At 44.0% G+C, this 18,124-nt stretch overlaps 1 long non-coding RNA gene across 1 annotated transcript; it reads left to right on the forward strand.

Annotated features, from left to right (window-relative positions):
• Positions 1-15,274: 15,274 nt before the first annotated feature.
• LOC148816922 (uncharacterized) lies at positions 15,275-17,266 on the forward strand. Its single transcript, XR_016094652.1, has 2 exons — positions 15,275-15,899; positions 16,296-17,266. It is a non-coding gene; the product is annotated as an uncharacterized LOC148816922 (long non-coding RNA).
• Positions 17,267-18,124: the final 858 nt, after the last annotated feature.

Below are 18,124 nucleotides of genomic sequence, written 5' to 3' on the forward strand. Positions count from 1 at the left end.
ATGTTGGTGTGATGGTGCTCTCCAAAAAACTGATACAAATGGACAGAGAGACAAAGTGAGAAAGAAAATGTATAAATAACAGACATATATGCAGAATACAATACAGTGCTATAAAGTACAGTACCCTAGAGTGAAGATGGAAATCATTCATTCTAGTGCAGAAGAAGTGAATCTGCTCTCAGTGGTTTTCCTGTACAAGTGGAAAACGTTGTGAATTCTACATAATTCACAGGAAACAAAATAAACAACTCATTCACTCACCTGCTGTCCGTGGGCGTCTCTGCTCAAATTTGATTTTTTTTCAAGAGCACCGTGACCCAGAGCTCAGTAATCATTTCGCTACTGAAGATCATTCAGTTTTTAATGCTTTTCATTTTAACATCCTACTTGTTAATATTTCCTCTTAGATGAGAATATTCTCTTCGGCGTGTCTTTATAACTCTTCTCTTATTGCTCCTCTTGTCAGTAATCCGGTGTGAAAGCTCTCTCTGTCGGAATCAATGTCTTACCTCTCCGTCTTGTGTTTCAGGTCTCCTCTGGCTGCTGACCCTGCCGTCAGGACAGAACACATCCCGCACTGACCAGACTGCTGGGCTTACTGTACGTGACAATAAAGAGCTTGAGCAACACGTCTAATGTGATCTCTGTACGCTTCCCGGGGAGCAGAGATGATAAGGTCTGTGTCCGTTCCCGAGTCTTTGCTAGAGGCCTGTTTAGTCCGTCACTGAAATGATTTTAGATGCCTGTGAGTCGTGCCCACTGAAAAGTGAAATAGTGCAGCACAATGAGACTTCAAGCAAAGATCTCATTAGCCCCTTCTGTGAATCGGTGTCTCGCAAGAGATCTTCCATCTCTTTGAAAGTTTCACAGCTTCGACCTCTAGATTAGAAATGACACCAATTGCACATGGGTCCAGCAACGTTCTATATAGTGCACATCACCATCGGGATGAAAAGCAAAAATCCCCAGTGGGAGTCCAGTCTTTCCCTGCTACGCAAATTGCTTTCCGTTAGGTGAGGTCGCAAGTTCTTATTGGAGAATGTTGTACAGTTTCTTAATGCAATAGGGCGAGTAAGACTGAAGTGCCCCCCGTGTTGGCCGATCAGTGGAACGAAACTGAAAAAAGCTCCTTGAAACTGTGATTCGTACACTTATACACTGGCTCAGCTTGGTGCTCACCTGCTGTCCGTGGGTGTCTCTGCTGAAATTTGATTTTTTTTCAGGAGCACTGTGACCCAGAGCTCAATAATCATTTAGCTACTGAAGATCATTCAGTTTTTAATGCTTTTCATTTTAACATCCTACTTGTTAGTATTTCCTCTTAGATGAGAATACTCTGGTACTTTTCCAACATGGGTCTTAATTGAGTGAGCTTTATTACAATAATTGAACAATACTATCACCTCCACATAACGCTCATAGATTTTTCAAGGGGAGCTACGTTTCTTACATGTATCCTTTTGTAAGTTGATTCACAAAGCTTTCACTGCCTCCACTCCAATGAATCACTTTGTTTAGCAAGTGATCACGTGTAACAGTTTAATTTCTTCCTGCAAGTAATGCCTTTTCCTTTTTCATCCCATTCAAGTCTCCGTCCTAGTTAGTCATTTTGATGTAGAACGACAGTGGTCCCGTTGAAAGGTTCAAGGTTTCACTGCGTTTGAGAGTGCAGATAAAGAAGATAATAGGAGAGGAAACTGGAAAAGCCGTGACTCTGTCATTCAATTCAATTCAATTTATTTTCATATAGCGCCTTTCACAACAAGGTTGCCCCAAGGCGCTTAACAATGCAAGTAAATATACATTTTGTGAATACAGAACTGAAGACAATGGAGGAAAGGAACCAAAGACTCCTCAGTAAGGAGAATAAAATCCTCTAGGGGTCAAAGGTCAACTGGCTGCCCAACCCCTTTGGGCATGCTAACATTAGATCATTAAAAAAAATAAAATAAATGAATGCGGGTATTAATCCATCCATCCATCACGTCGTCTGTATGTCAGTACCCCATGCAGGTCTCTGCAGACCAGCAGAATCCTCCTAAACGATAGCTGTATCCACGATGCCCCTCTGGGATCCATGGCACTGATGCAGCATTCAAGTCACATGGTGCCCAGCCCATGACAGACAGGCCTCTGAAACCATGCTGTGTACAGTATTTCTCCTCTGCAGCATCCCTGCGAGGCAGGAGAGGTGCCTGACCTCTGAGAGCCTTGTAAGTAAGTAGAAGGATTTTGAAGTCCGCCCTGTACCTGATAGGAAGCCAATGAAGAGAGATAAGTATGGGGGTTATGTGGTCATACTTTCTGCTCCAAGTAACAATTCTAGCTGCTGCATTCTGTAAGTATTCAAACTCTTTGCTGTGACAAATCTAACATACTTTAGGCAGACAAAATGACCTTAAAAAGCCACGTGATTTTTGAGTAGTCTGTCTGTGTGTAGTAACAGTGGTTCACATTATTTCAGAACGTATACTCCCGTCTCTGTAACTTTCCTCAGTCAGCTAGTGAACATTCTGTATTTACACCACGAATGCGCTACCTTGTCTTGCGCGCGGTCACGCTGGCCGACCACAAGCACGGGCAGGAGCAGGGAAGACGAGGCCGCTCTGTAGTGCCCCTGTGGCTCTCCAGCAGAGGGGAGCACTTTGCTCACCAGCCCCGAGCCGAAGGACCCGGTAATAAAGCTGAAAATCTGGCCAGTCCCCCAGTCTCCCTGGGGCGCTGAAGAGTATTTCATCTGATGCTGAGGTTCCTGTAACTCAACACAAAATTGAACACGGCGAGTTATGAGTTTGTGAAGAAGTGACAGCGGTACAATGTCAACCAGGAGGTTAAACTGCAGGAAAGAATGAATTGAATCTCTGATATTCAGGCACGCAGTGTGACGTCCACTGTCTATTCAAATCTACTCTGCAAGTCTTACAATACTTTTTCATATACCGTCTCCTGGTTATTGTTTTGTGAGGGCTTGAACTGTTTCTCAGTAGAAATAAGACCGATAACTCACTGCTCCAGGATGCACACTATCGTCGATGAAACCTGTGGTGTAAGCAAGCGAAAAGAGACAGATCCTTCTAAAACACAGAGGCCATCAGGAGGGCAGAAACACTCTGCAACAGGTAGGAGCTGTGGAGCCGTGATTCCCCCGAGCCAGAGACCTCGTCCTTCCTCGACAGCGAACTGAGCTCCAGCGACTGGAGCAGCTACCTGCCGTCGTGGGACCTCCTGCAGATTGGGAATGGGTAAGGCAATTCGACACGAGCCCATTCCTCTTCCCACTGCTTACACTCCTACAACAAATAGTTTCAGGGTGTTCAAGTACAGGATAAAGAGATTACAGGTGTTCCCAATTGGCTGAGGATACAACTGTCTCTCTGAGAAAGCGCACAGAGGTGGACAAAGCAATTAAGTGTGTTTACAAGTCATTTCCTCTGTATCTGGTCTTTCTTTACATATCAGAAAAGTGAATTGGTGGCTGTTGGAAAGTGTCTGCTCCACATGTAATAACCATGTAAAAGATGCGATTCCATTTCTTGGTATTAAGATTTTCAAAAATGTGATTTGTGATTTGATGTTCTCTACCTTAGTAAAATAAAAAAAAACTTTATTCATGGTTGTTATTTGTCAAACACAGACAGAAGGAGGCCTGAATGCTTCAGGTTGTAGAGCATCTAGTATTGATACCGATAGAGAATTATTTACAAAATTGAGCAGTGTAGGTGGTGTATGTTTCCCCTAATTTAATCTTTCAGGAAGTAGAGGGCATAGAGTTTTACTTGAATGTCATTTGGATGCTAGGACCCCCCCCAAACTTGCCAGCTTCCATGAAGTTCTCACGTGGTCTCTTACGGATAAACATACCCCCCATAGATGCACCATCTAGAATACAGAGAAATAACTTTGAGACATAAACCCGTGCTTTGAAAACTGGGTTTAAAATAGTATAATTGGGGTCAAGAAATTAACTGATGTGGATGACGAAATGTAGAATTAAGCAGATTTTGTGATTAGATATAATGTTTGTGTTAAGTCTGATAACAATACCTCGTAACCAAGGCTACCCCTAGAGAGGTAGCGATGCTTTTAAGAAACTATGGAAGAATTTACAACCTTTATTAGACTACAAGGAAACAGATTTAGTTTCACTTGTACTAATAGATATTTAAGATCCCTCTTGCAATCTCACAATATCTTGTCAAACTATTTTGGAGCACCTCTTTGGGGAAACTAAATAACTGGAAAAAAACATGACTACTGTCAAACAAATATTGTATGAAGGTTAAGGTTAAGGTGGCATCATTACACAATTGTACATTGAATTGACCCGGTAAAGATACATAGTGTGCATAGATTTAAAAGTAATATAGATGATAACTGTCTTTTTCGAAGCAGCCCAGAAACCTTATGTTTGTTTTTGTTTTGTCCTGTTTTTAAAACACTCTGAACTGATCGGCACAATTGTGTAAAGAAGGTTTCTAATTCTGACATTTATCGGTGAGAAATAGATGTTATTTTACTGCTCAATACTGCTGAACCGAATATAAAATATCATTTATCATTGACTTAATCATTATACTTGCTCGTTATTATATGTATAAATAGCCTAAAGATAAGAACTAATCGAACATTTAATAATTAGACCGAATGTCGTAAAAGCAGATTGTACTTCTCGCCTAATTTATGTGGTCGAGCAACACCACAATCGCCATACAATACGTCCGTTCTCATGCTCTGACTTTCAGGTTCGGCAGTGGAATGGAGTCCAGGGCAAACTCGTTCTTGTTTGATTATCCGTGTGAAATCTCGCCCAATATAACAGGTAAGCTCATGCACTGAAATTATGCGCTTCCAAATTGAAGCGACTCGCATTTGAATAATTCAAAATACACACGAGGGAACGTCTCCAAACCATGTCTAAATATCACAACATGAAAGCTGTGCGTCCCTTATCTTTATTTGCCTGTATAATGTACTCCGGTGATCAGTAATGTAGTCTTGCGTGCATCGTAAAGGATTTCTATTATTGCACGATAAAGAAAGAAGAAAACACAATGAGGTCGAATTTATCAGCAGCGTGAGCCGATAATAACGATAAGCCGAGTTCACTAATAACGCAGTGCTTGACGAGCAGAGAGCGGAACCACACCGAGCTCAGCGACAGACCGGTACTTGTATTTGTATTGTATTCTTTGTTCTTGTTAATGCTTACTTTAAAAAATGTAAAAAAAACAATTCAAAAGTGACGCGTTGTTCTGACTTCCGGCTGCTTCCGCGTAGATCCGGCGTCCCACATTGACCCCAGCGCCGTGATCTTTTCATAAAACGTTTTCATAAACTTTTTTTCATAATTTCTCCTTAAGCTTCTGGAGAAGAGTATAGAGTGTCGGCATAGGAAAACCCGGAGTGGATCAGCCTTCCACTGGATCCGGACTGTCGGCAGCAGAAAACCCGCAGTGGATCAGCCTTCCACTGGATCCGGACTGTCGGCATAGGAAAACCCGCAGTGGATCAGCCTTCCACTGGATCCGGACTGTCGGCATAGGAAAACCCGCAGTGGATCAGCCTTCCACTGGATCCGGACTGTCGGCAGCAGAAAACCCGGAGTGGATCAGCCTTCCACTGGATCCGGACTGACGGCAGCAGAAAACCCGGAGTGGATCAGCCTTCCACTGGATCCGGACTGTCGGCATAGGAAAACCCGGAGTGGATCAGCCTTCCACTGGATCCGGACTGACGGCAGTCATGCTCTGACTTTCAGGTTCGGCAGTGGAATGGATTCCAGGGCAAACTCGTTCTTGTTTGATTATCCGTGTGAAATCTCGCCTAATATAACAGGTAGGCTCACGCACTGAAATGATCGTTACTATCTCTTCATTACGATCTCATTTTCGAAGCCTTTTCTTTCCTTGGTAGAAGTAAGGCGCTTCCAAATGGAAAGAAGTCACATCTGAAACACATGAGGGCACGTCTCCAAACTATTTCTAAATGTCCCAACATGAAAGCTGTGCGTACCTTATCTTTATCGGCCTGTATAATGTACCCCGGTGATCTGTAATGTACTCTGTAATGATTGTAATGAATAGCATTTTTACTATTGCAATATAAATGTTAAAGAAGAGAAAACACAATAAGGTCGAATTAATCAACAACGTGAGGTGACTCGCCAGTAAAGTAACTCTCCAGCGACGTCTGGAGTTCAATAACTCTCTGCCCTGCAATGCGGTTTTCCAGGAGTCCGCAGTGCTTGACGAGCAGAGAGCGGAACCACAGCATCCTGGGCCGCGGCTCCAGACCGATCTCAGCGACGGACCGGCTGTCGCGCAAATCACGCATCAGATCCGGATCCGTCGCAGTTAAGGGACGTCATAAGAGTGGCGCACGGCGTGTCCAATCACCGCCGTTGGCTGGCAAGAGGCGGGACTTCCTCTTACTTTGGGTGAGTGACACCGCTCCTAGCCAGTCACCGCGGACTTCCGTGTTCTTCCACGGAAATACCGCCCTCGCCTTGAGTGACTCGGCTCTGAACCATTCAGCGCCGAGATTTCGGCAGGAGGCGGGACGGATACGGCTCTCGTCCAATCACAATTTCAATTCCGGGACTTTACTGAATTACGGCGGGCGGTGACACTTCCGAGAAATGTCCACTGGGTGGCGACAGAGATACACGAGTCCACGGAGGTGAGTCTCAAAGCGCTATCGGAAAGACTTGTTCTGCGGGAAAAGGAATCTTTGGTGCATTTCTTTGTTAGGTGTAGGTTTGTTGAGCTGTTTTGGACGGATTTACAGAGTTTTGTTTGCAGGCAGTTAAAGGTGTTTGTTAGATTGAAGGATTTTGACATTTTATTGTACTGTTTAGTAGAAAAGTTGGAAAAAGAGCATTTATTTATAGTCAATTTATTAATCATTCTTGGTAAATTTCACATCCATAAATCCAAATAATACTCCCCTTTTTAGTTCTTTTGAGGTGGAGCTGAAACACTATTTAAATTCTATTAAAAATGTGAGAAATAATAAAGCACGGAAAACATATGATATGTGTAAAAAATACAATTTAATCATATAACTTACTTATTACCTCTGGCGGTTAACTGTGTATTTTTCTGTTTGTGTTTCTTCTCTTGTACCTAATTTGATCCTCTGATTGTATTTCTCTTTGTAAATTCTTTACACGTTTAATAAAAAAATCTTAAAAAAATACAAAAGACGCGAGTCGATGACGTCAAAATGTTGTCGCCCACAGGGCTTGTGGGTAATGTAGTCTCTAGTTCACCGGGCTGCCCTGCCCACGTGTTTCGCTGATTTGATTGAACGTTAGAATTAATTATATTCATACAATTTCAGCGTATTTATCGTGTCTTGTATTTCTATGTCTCTCTTATGTGTTCCCTTGTGTGTATGTTTTCTTGTATTTCACGTGTCTGCAGCGCTGGTTTATCGACCCGGCACATAAAGCAAACCCACTGTCCTCGTGTTTCTTAGCTCCCGTCTTGTTTGCAAACTTTTCTCCGGTGTTTATTTTACTTTGTCAATAAAACGTGGTTGCCGTGGCAACGGAGCTGTAAACGTTGTTGCGATCTGACCTCCAGGAGGTAAACAGCCGGCTTTTTTAATCTAATCGGCGAGTCTCCGGTCGCGTCATGATCTGCATGTGGAGGTGAAAAGGTGAGAGACCGCGGCGCAGTGGGTGGCAGTGCTGGGACCCTGGGCCTGTTTCTCTCTGTGAGCAACAGGAGGTGTGTGCGTGACAGCTCCTCAGCTGCAGCAGGAGTCCAGGTGTGCACAGATTTCTTGTTGGGTTTCGTTGTTTGAAGTTTCTGTTTGTATGGAGGAAGCAGTTGTGCCATCGCGTGGTCCGAGTTATAGCACGGGACGAGAGCTTCCGAGGAGCGCCTGCCTCCTGCCCGATTCGACGTCTAAAATCATCGCAGAACCAGAGGAGCCGAACAGGAATGCACGTCTCTTCCGGTGAGGAGCCTCTGACACAGCCCCAAGTACTGGGTGTGCAGAAAGAATCCTATTCTACAGTTTCGGTGTGAAATGGCCTCCAGTTCTCGTAACATGATGGGTTTCTCTGGACTGCAGTCCCAGTGCACTCCGCTTTGGATATGCGGTGGTGTTTTCTACAATGGAAAACCCTTTGTTTGTACAGAATGGAGATGGCAGTCTGCATGTTTTAATAATCTAATGTGATCATGTACTACAGCTTAAACACTGAGCCAGGTGACGTTTGATTCTAAAAGATTTCTATATCATTTCAGCGGCGCCTTGTCTGCGGCAGCCCGGCAGCTCCTCCTCCCCTCCAGCTGAGACTCTTCCCTCTCCAGAGGTGGGTTAGTGTTCTCAGCTCATCTTCTCTCACACAGCTGCGGGGCAGAAGCACTACTTCCACTGGGCAGAGAGCAGACGGGCAGTGGGAAGGGCAGCCCTGTGTTTGGGGATCAGGGCTGTCCCTGCTGAGGGATGCTTTCCGAGCCAAAGCAACTGGCTGGGTTATGAACTTTATGGTGTGATCCAAATAAGACATAAAAAGACAGAGAATGCGAAAGAAATAGTATTGCATGCATCTAATCAAAATAGTCTCTTTCAGACCAAAAAAAGATTGAACAAAAACTTAGTTGCAACTCACACTGCACTACACTTTCTTCGAGGCTGACATTACCGATAGTTTGTGCCGTCTTCCTTTCAGTCTGCAGGGTGTGCATCTTTTTCCTCAGCTTCCTGCACGAGGAATCGGTTTCTCCTGCCCTGGTTTCACTCCTTTATATCTCACAATCTTCTGCAGCTCCCGGAGGCTGACATTTTTGCTGTTTCTGAAAAATCGCTGACTGGCTCATCAGCACAATTGCTGATTCAAAATCCTTTACTCACATGTTGCTTTAGCCTCTGTATCACAGAGATGTGTGCTTTTCTGGGTTGGATAGATCGATAGTGCTCAATGCGTGGTCTTTTAACTCCGGCTGGGTACGAGCACCTCACTCTCCACACGGCTTTCCGAGGCTCTGTCATCATGTGTGAGGATATTGTGTAGCTCGTGAAACAGTTCCCCCATTTGAGCCCTGGATTTACGGGGTACTTGAATACCTGAATCTTGCCGTCAGTCCTGATCACCTTGTTTTTGTTCTGCAAGGACAAGGCACCTCCCCAGCACTGAACACAAACCGATACTGGCGGGTTGATTGTGTTGTGGAAAAATGGGCTGTGGTGTGAGTTTGTGTCTGTGTGCCCTGTGGGGGTGAGGTATCCCCTGCAGCGCGAACAAACACGCAGACTCCACGCAGACAGCATCCCCGGAATCAAACCCAGGGCCCCGGTGCTATGAGGCAGCGATGCTAACCACTGTGCCGCGGTGTTGCCCCCTTTGAAAATGTCTGACTTCTGTTTAATTTGAGGTCACAAGCTTATAAATGGTCTCACAACGTTTGTCTCGTCTCAGGTTTCTCTGACCAGTCCCAAGGACCTGTAGTCACTGACAGCTTCTGCAGTCTGACGGTTCATTTCAGTAGGCTGGAGGGATGGCGCAGTTATCCTCAAATCGGTGAGTATTGTTTTGCTCTTGTAACATGAACCATCAAAGAGAAGTCAACAGACCATTCCGTGAAACTGTTCAGAATGGCCCGTGGTGATTTTCTGGGTCCTTTAGTAAGCTGACCAGGACTGTGTCATCGACACCTTTTTTTGTGAGAAGTCAGTCTATGTGTTTGCTCTTGTAATCATTCGTGAACAAAGTGTGTAAGAGAGAGAGAGGATTCAGCCCTCAAACTGCAGGAGAGAAATGCTTCATTTCTAAGATGGAAATATAATCGGAAAGTATAATTAGCCATTTGTGTATATCATGTCAAAAAATGTGTTTTATATATAAAAAGAATTCAGTAGAGACATTTGCTTAATAAGGCAGTAGAATAAATGTTGTTGTGATGTTGGTGTGATGGTGCTCTCCAAAAAACTGATACAAATGGACAGAGAGACAAAGTGAGAAAGAAAATGTATAAATAACAGACATATATGCAGAATACAATACAGTGCTATAAAGTACAGTACCCTAGAGTGAAGATGGAAATCATTCATTCTAGTGCAGAAGAAGTGAATCTGCTCTCAGTGGTTTTCCTGTACAAGTGGAAAACGTTGTGAATTCTACATAATTCACAGGAAACAAAATAAACAACTCATTCACTCACCTGCTGTCCGTGGGCGTCTCTGCTCAAATTTGATTTTTTTTCAAGAGCACCGTGACCCAGAGCTCAGTAATCATTTCGCTACTGAAGATCATTCAGTTTTTAATGCTTTTCATTTTAACATCCTACTTGTTAATATTTCCTCTTAGATGAGAATATTCTCTTCGGCGTGTCTTTATAACTCTTCTCTTATTGCTCCTCTTGTCAGTAATCCGGTGTGAAAGCTCTCTCTGTCGGAATCAATGTCTTACCTCTCCGTCTTGTGTTTCAGGTCTCCTCTGGCTGCTGACCCTGCCGTCAGGACAGAACACATCCCGCACTGACCAGACTGCTGGGCTTACTGTACGTGACAATAAAGAGCTTGAGCAACACGTCTAATGTGATCTCTGTACGCTTCCCGGGGAGCAGAGATGATAAGGTCTGTGTCCGTTCCCGAGTCTTTGCTAGAGGCCTGTTTAGTCCGTCACTGAAATGATTTTAGATGCCTGTGAGTCGTGCCCACTGAAAAGTGAAATAGTGCAGCACAATGAGACTTCAAGCAAAGATCTCATTAGCCCCTTCTGTGAATCGGTGTCTCGCAAGAGATCTTCCATCTCTTTGAAAGTTTCACAGCTTCGACCTCTAGATTAGAAATGACACCAATTGCACATGGGTCCAGCAACGTTCTATATAGTGCACATCACCATCGGGATGAAAAGCAAAAATCCCCAGTGGGAGTCCAGTCTTTCCCTGCTACGCAAATTGCTTTCCGTTAGGTGAGGTCGCAAGTTCTTATTGGAGAATGTTGTACAGTTTCTTAATGCAATAGGGCGAGTAAGACTGAAGTGCCCCCCGTGTTGGCCGATCAGTGGAACGAAACTGAAAAAAGCTCCTTGAAACTGTGATTCGTACACTTATACACTGGCTCAGCTTGGTGCTCACCTGCTGTCCGTGGGTGTCTCTGCTGAAATTTGATTTTTTTTCAGGAGCACTGTGACCCAGAGCTCAATAATCATTTAGCTACTGAAGATCATTCAGTTTTTAATGCTTTTCATTTTAACATCCTACTTGTTAGTATTTCCTCTTAGATGAGAATACTCTGGTACTTTTCCAACATGGGTCTTAATTGAGTGAGCTTTATTACAATAATTGAACAATACTATCACCTCCACATAACGCTCATAGATTTTTCAAGGGGAGCTACGTTTCTTACATGTATCCTTTTGTAAGTTGATTCACAAAGCTTTCACTGCCTCCACTCCAATGAATCACTTTGTTTAGCAAGTGATCACGTGTAACAGTTTAATTTCTTCCTGCAAGTAATGCCTTTTCCTTTTTCATCCCATTCAAGTCTCCGTCCTAGTTAGTCATTTTGATGTAGAACGACAGTGGTCCCGTTGAAAGGTTCAAGGTTTCACTGCGTTTGAGAGTGCAGATAAAGAAGATAATAGGAGAGGAAACTGGAAAAGCCGTGACTCTGTCATTCAATTCAATTCAATTTATTTTCATATAGCGCCTTTCACAACAAGGTTGCCCCAAGGCGCTTAACAATGCAAGTAAATATACATTTTGTGAATACAGAACTGAAGACAATGGAGGAAAGGAACCAAAGACTCCTCAGTAAGGAGAATAAAATCCTCTAGGGGTCAAAGGTCAACTGGCTGCCCAACCCCTTTGGGCATGCTAACATTAGATCATTAAAAAAAATAAAATAAATGAATGCGGGTATTAATCCATCCATCCATCACGTCGTCTGTATGTCAGTACCCCATGCAGGTCTCTGCAGACCAGCAGAATCCTCCTAAACGATAGCTGTATCCACGATGCCCCTCTGGGATCCATGGCACTGATGCAACATTCAAGTCACATGGTGCCCAGCCCATGACAGACAGGCCTCTGAAACCATGCTGTGTACAGTATTTCTCCTCTGCAGCATCCCTGCGAGGCAGGAGAGGTGCCTGACCTCTGAGAGCCTTGTAAGTAAGTAGAAGGATTTTGAAGTCCGCCCTGTACCTGATAGGAAGCCAATGAAGAGAGATAAGTATGGGGGTTATGTGGTCATACTTTCTGCTCCAAGTAACAATTCTAGCTGCTGCATTCTGTAAGTATTCAAACTCTTTGCTGTGACAAATCTAACATACTTTAGGCAGACAAAATGACCTTAAAAAGCCACGTGATTTTTGAGTAGTCTGTCTGTGTGTAGTAACAGTGGTTCACATTATTTCAGAACGTATACTCCCGTCTCTGTAACTTTCCTCAGTCAGCTAGTGAACATTCTGTATTTACACCACGAATGCGCTACCTTGTCTTGCGCGCGGTCACGCTGGCCGACCACAAGCACGGGCAGGAGCAGGGAAGACGAGGCCGCTCTGTAGTGCCCCTGTGGCTCTCCAGCAGAGGGGAGCACTTTGCTCACCAGCCCCGAGCCGAAGGACCCGGTAATAAAGCTGAAAATCTGGCCAGTCCCCCAGTCTCCCTGGGGCGCTGAAGAGTATTTCATCTGATGCTGAGGTTCCTGTAACTCAACACAAAATTGAACACGGCGAGTTATGAGTTTGTGAAGAAGTGACAGCGGTACAATGTCAACCAGGAGGTTAAACTGCAGGAAAGAATGAATTGAATCTCTGATATTCAAGCACGCAGTGTGACGTCCACTGTCTATTCAAATCTACTCTGCAAGTCTTACAATACTTTTTCATATACCGTCTCCTGGTTATTGTTTTGTGAGGGCTTGAACTGTTTCTCAGTAGAAATAAGACCGATAACTCACTGCTCCAGGATGCACACTATCGTCGATGAAACCTGTGGTGTAAGCAAGCGAAAAGAGACAGATCCTTCTAAAACACAGAGGCCATCAGGAGGGCAGAAACACTCTGCAACAGGTAGGAGCTGTGGAGCCGTGATTCCCCCGAGCCAGAGACCTCGTCCTTCCTCGACAGCGAACTGAGCTCCAGCGACTGGAGCAGCTACCTGCCGTCGTGGGACCTCCTGCAGATTGGGAATGGGTAAGGCAATTCGACACGAGCCCATTCCTCTTCCCACTGCTTACACTCCTACAACAAATAGTTTCAGGGTGTTCAAGTACAGGATAAAGAGATTACAGGTGTTCCCAATTGGCTGAGGATACAACTGTCTCTCTGAGAAAGCGCACAGAGGTGGACAAAGCAATTAAGTGTGTTTACAAGTCATTTCCTCTGTATCTGGTCTTTCTTTACATATCAGAAAAGTGAATTGGTGGCTGTTGGAAAGTGTCTGCTCCACATGTAATAACCATGTAAAAGATGCGATTACATTTCTTGGTATTAAGATTTTCAAAAATGTGATTTGTGATTTGATGTTCTCTACCTTAGTAAAATAAAAAAAAACTTTATTCATGGTTGTTATTTGTCAAACACAGACAGAAGGAGGCCTGAATGCTTCAGGTTGTAGAGCATCTAGTATTGATACCGATAGAGAATTATTTACAAAATTGAGCAGTGTAGGTGGTGTATGTTTCCCCTAATTTAATCTTTCAGGAAGTAGAGGGCATAGAGTTTTACTTGAATGTCATTTGGATGCTAGGACCCCCCCCAAACTTGCCAGCTTCCATGAAGTTCTCACGTGGTCTCTTACGGATAAACATACCCCCCATAGATGCACCATCTAGAATACAGAGAAATAACTTTGAGACATAAACCCGTGCTTTGAAAACTGGGTTTAAAATAGTATAATTGGGGTCAAGAAATTAACTGATGTGGATGACGAAATGTAGAATTAAGCAGATTTTGTGATTAGATATAATGTTTGTGTTAAGTCTGATAACAATACCTCGTAACCAAGGCTACCCCTAGAGAGGTAGCGATGCTTTTAAGAAACTATGGAAGAATTTACAACCTTTATTAGACTACAAGGAAACAGATTTAGTTTCACTTGTACTAATAGATATTTAAGATCCCTCTTGCAATCTCACAATATCTTGTCAAACTATTTTGGAGCACCTCTTTGGGGAAACTAAATAACTGGAAAAAAACATGACTACTGTCAAACAAATATTGTATGAAGGTTAAGGTTAAGGTGGCATCATTACACAATTGTACATTGAATTGACCCGGTAAAGATACATAGTGTGCATAGATTTAAAAGTAATATAGATGATAACTGTCTTTTTCGAAGCAGCCCAGAAACCTTATGTTTGTTTTTGTTTTGTCCTGTTTTTAAAACACTCTGAACTGATCGGCACAATTGTGTAAAGAAGGTTTCTAATTCTGACATTTATCGGTGAGAAATAGATGTTATTTTACTGCTCAATACTGCTGAACCGAATATAAAATATAATTTATCATTGACTTAATCATTATACTTGCTCGTTATTATATGTATAAATAGCCTAAAGATAAGAACTAATCGAACATTTAATAATTAGACCGAATGTCGTAAAAGCAGATTGTACTTCTCGCCTAATTTATGTGGTCGAGCAACACCACAATCGCCATACAATACGTCCGTTCTCATGCTCTGACTTTCAGGTTCGGCAGTGGAATGGAGTCCAGGGCAAACTCGTTCTTGTTTGATTATCCGTGTGAAATCTCGCCCAATATAACAGGTAAGCTCATGCACTGAAATTATGCGCTTCCAAATTGAAGCGACTCGCATTTGAATAATTCAAAATACACACGAGGGAACGTCTCCAAACCATGTCTAAATATCACAACATGAAAGCTGTGCGTCCCTTATCTTTATTTGCCTGTATAATGTACTCCGGTGATCAGTAATGTAGTCTTGCGTGCATCGTAAAGGATTTCTATTATTGCACGATAAAGAAAGAAGAAAACACAATGAGGTCGAATTTATCAGCAGCGTGAGCCGATAATAACGATAAGCCGAGTTCACTAATAACGCAGTGCTTGACGAGCAGAGAGCGGAACCACACCGAGCTCAGCGACAGACCGGTACTTGTATTTGTATTGTATTCTTTGTTCTTGTTAATGCTTACTTTAAAAAATGTAAAAAAAACAATTCAAAAGTGACGCGTTGTTCTGACTTCCGGCTGCTTCCGCGTAGATCCGGCGTCCCACATTGACCCCAGCGCCGTGATCTTTTCATAAAACGTTTTCATAAACTTTTTTTCATAATTTCTCCTTAAGCTTCTGGAGAAGAGTATAGAGTGTCGGCATAGGAAAACCCGGAGTGGATCAGCCTTCCACTGGATCCGGACTGTCGGCAGCAGAAAACCCGGAGTGGATCAGCCTTCCACTGGATGCGGACTGACGGCAGCAGAAAACCCGGAGTGGATCAGCCTTCCACTGGATCCGGACTGACGGCAGCAGAAAACATGGAGTGGATCAGCCTTCCACTGGATCCGGACTGTCGGCAGCAGAAAACCCGCAGTGGATCAGCCTTCCACTGGATCCGGACTGTCGGCATAGGAAAACCCGCAGTGGATCAGCCTTCCACTGGATCCGGACTGTCGGCATAGGAAAACCCGCAGTGGATCAGCCTTCCACTGGATCCGGACTGTCGGCAGCAGAAAACCCGGAGTGGATCAGCCTTCCACTGGATCCGGACTGACGGCAGCAGAAAACCCGGAGTGGATCAGCCTTCCACTGGATCCGGACTGTCGGCATAGGAAAACCCGGAGTGGATCAGCCTTCCACTGGATCCGGACTGACGGCAGTCATGCTCTGACTTTCAGGTTCGGCAGTGGAATGGATTCCAGGGCAAACTCGTTCTTGTTTGATTATCCGTGTGAAATCTCGCCTAATATAACAGGTAGGCTCACGCACTGAAATGATCGTTACTATCTCTTCATTACGATCTCATTTTCGAAGCCTTTTCTTTCCTTGGTAGAAGTAAGGCGCTTCCAAATGGAAAGAAGTCACATCTGAAACACATGAGGGCACGTCTCCAAACTATTTCTAAATGTCCCAACATGAAAGCTGTGCGTACCTCATCTTTATCGGCCTGTATAATGTACCCCGGTGATCTGTAATGTACTCTGTAATGATTGTAATGAATAGCATTTTTACTATTGCAATATAAATGTTAAAGAAGAGAAAACACAATTAGGTCGAATTAATCAACAACGTGAGGTGACTCGCCAGTAAAGTAACTCTCCAGCGACGTCTGGAGTTCAATAACTCTCTGCCCTGCAATGCGGTTTTCCAGGAGTCCGCAGTGCTTGACGAGCAGAGAGCGGAACCACAGCATCCTGGGCCGCGGCTCCAGACCGATCTCAGCGACGGACCGGCTGTCGCGCAAATCACGCATCAGATCCGGATCCGTCGCAGTTAAGGGACGTCATAAGAGTGGCGCACGGCGTGTCCAATCACCGCCGTTGGCTGGCAAGAGGCGGGACTTCCTCTTACTTTGGGTGAGTGACACCGCTCCTAGCCAGTCACCGCGGACTTCCGTGTTCTTCCACGGAAATACCGCCCTCGCCTTGAGTGACTCGGCTCTGAACCATTCAGCGCCGAGATTTCGGCAGGAGGCGGGACGGATACGGCTCTCGTCCAATCACAATTTCAATTCCGGGACTATACTGAATTACGGCGGGCGGTGACACTTCCGAGAAATGTCCACTGGGTGGCGACAGAGATACACGAGTCCACGGAGGTGAGTCTCAAAGCGCTATCGGAAAGACTTGTTCTGCGGGAAAAGGAATCTTTGGTGCATTTCTTTGTTAGGTGTAGGTTTGTTGAGCTGTTTTGGACGGATTTACAGAGTTTTGTTTGCAGGCAGTTAAAGGTGTTTGTTAGATTGAAGGATTTTGACATTTTATTGTACTGTTTAGTAGAAAAGTTGGAAAAAGAGCATTTATTTATAGTCAATTTATTAATCATTCTTGGTAAATTTCACATCCATAAATCCAAATAATACTCCCCTTTTTAGTTCTTTTGAGGTGGAGCTGAAACACTATTTAAATTCTATTAAAAATGTGAGAAATAATAAAGCACGGAAAACATATGATATGTGTAAAAAATACAATTTAATCATATAACTTACTTATTACCTCTGGCGGTTAACTGTGTATTTTTCTGTTTGTGTTTCTTCTCTTGTACCTAATTTGATCCTCTGATTGTATTTCTCTTTGTAAATTCTTTACACGTTTAATAAAAAAATCTTAAAAAAATACAAAAGACGCGAGTCGATGACGTCAAAATGTTGTCGCCCACAGGGCTTGTGGGTAATGTAGTCTCTAGTTCACCGGGCTGCCCTGCCCACGTGTTTCGCTGATTTGATTGAACGTTAGAATTAATTATATTCATACAATTTCAGCGTATTTATCGTGTCTTGTATTTCTATGTCTCTCTTATGTGTTCCCTTGTGTGTATGTTTTCTTGTATTTCACGTGTCTGCAGCGCTGGTTTATCGACCCGGCACATAAAGCAAACCCACTGTCCTCGTGTTTCTTAGCTCCCGTCTTGTTTGCAAACTTTTCTCCGGTGTTTATTTTACTTTGTCAATAAAACGTGGTTGCCGTGGCAACGGAGCTGTAAACGTTGTTGCGATCTGACCTCCAGGAGGTAAACAGCCGGCTTTTTTAATCTAATCGGCGAGTCTCCGGTCGCGTCATGATCTGCATGTGGAGGTGAAAAGGTGAGAGACCGCGGCGCAGTGGGTGGCAGTGCTGGGACCCTGGGCCTGTTTCTCTCTGTGAGCAACAGGAGGTGTGTGCGTGACAGCTCCTCAGCTGCAGCAGGAGTCCAAGTGTGCACAGATTTCTTGTTGGGTTTTGTTGTTTGAAGTTTCTGTTTGTATGGAGGAAGCAGTTGTGCCATCGCGTGGTCCGAGTTATAGCACGGGACGAGAGCTTCCGAGGAGCGCCTGCCTCCTGCCCGATTCGACGTCTAAAATCATCGCAGAACCAGAGGAGCCGAACAGGAATGCACGTCTCTTCCGGTGAGCAGCCTCTGACACAGCCCCAAGTACTGGGTGTGCAGAAAGAATCCTATTCTACAGTTTCGGTGTGAAATGGCCTCCAGTTCTCGTAACAT

Source organism: Atractosteus spatula, chromosome 22 (assembly GCF_055471065.1).
Source record: "Atractosteus spatula isolate fAtrSpa1 chromosome 22, fAtrSpa1.hap1, whole genome shotgun sequence".
In the NCBI taxonomy this organism is placed as follows: Eukaryota; Metazoa; Chordata; class Actinopteri; order Semionotiformes; family Lepisosteidae; genus Atractosteus; species Atractosteus spatula.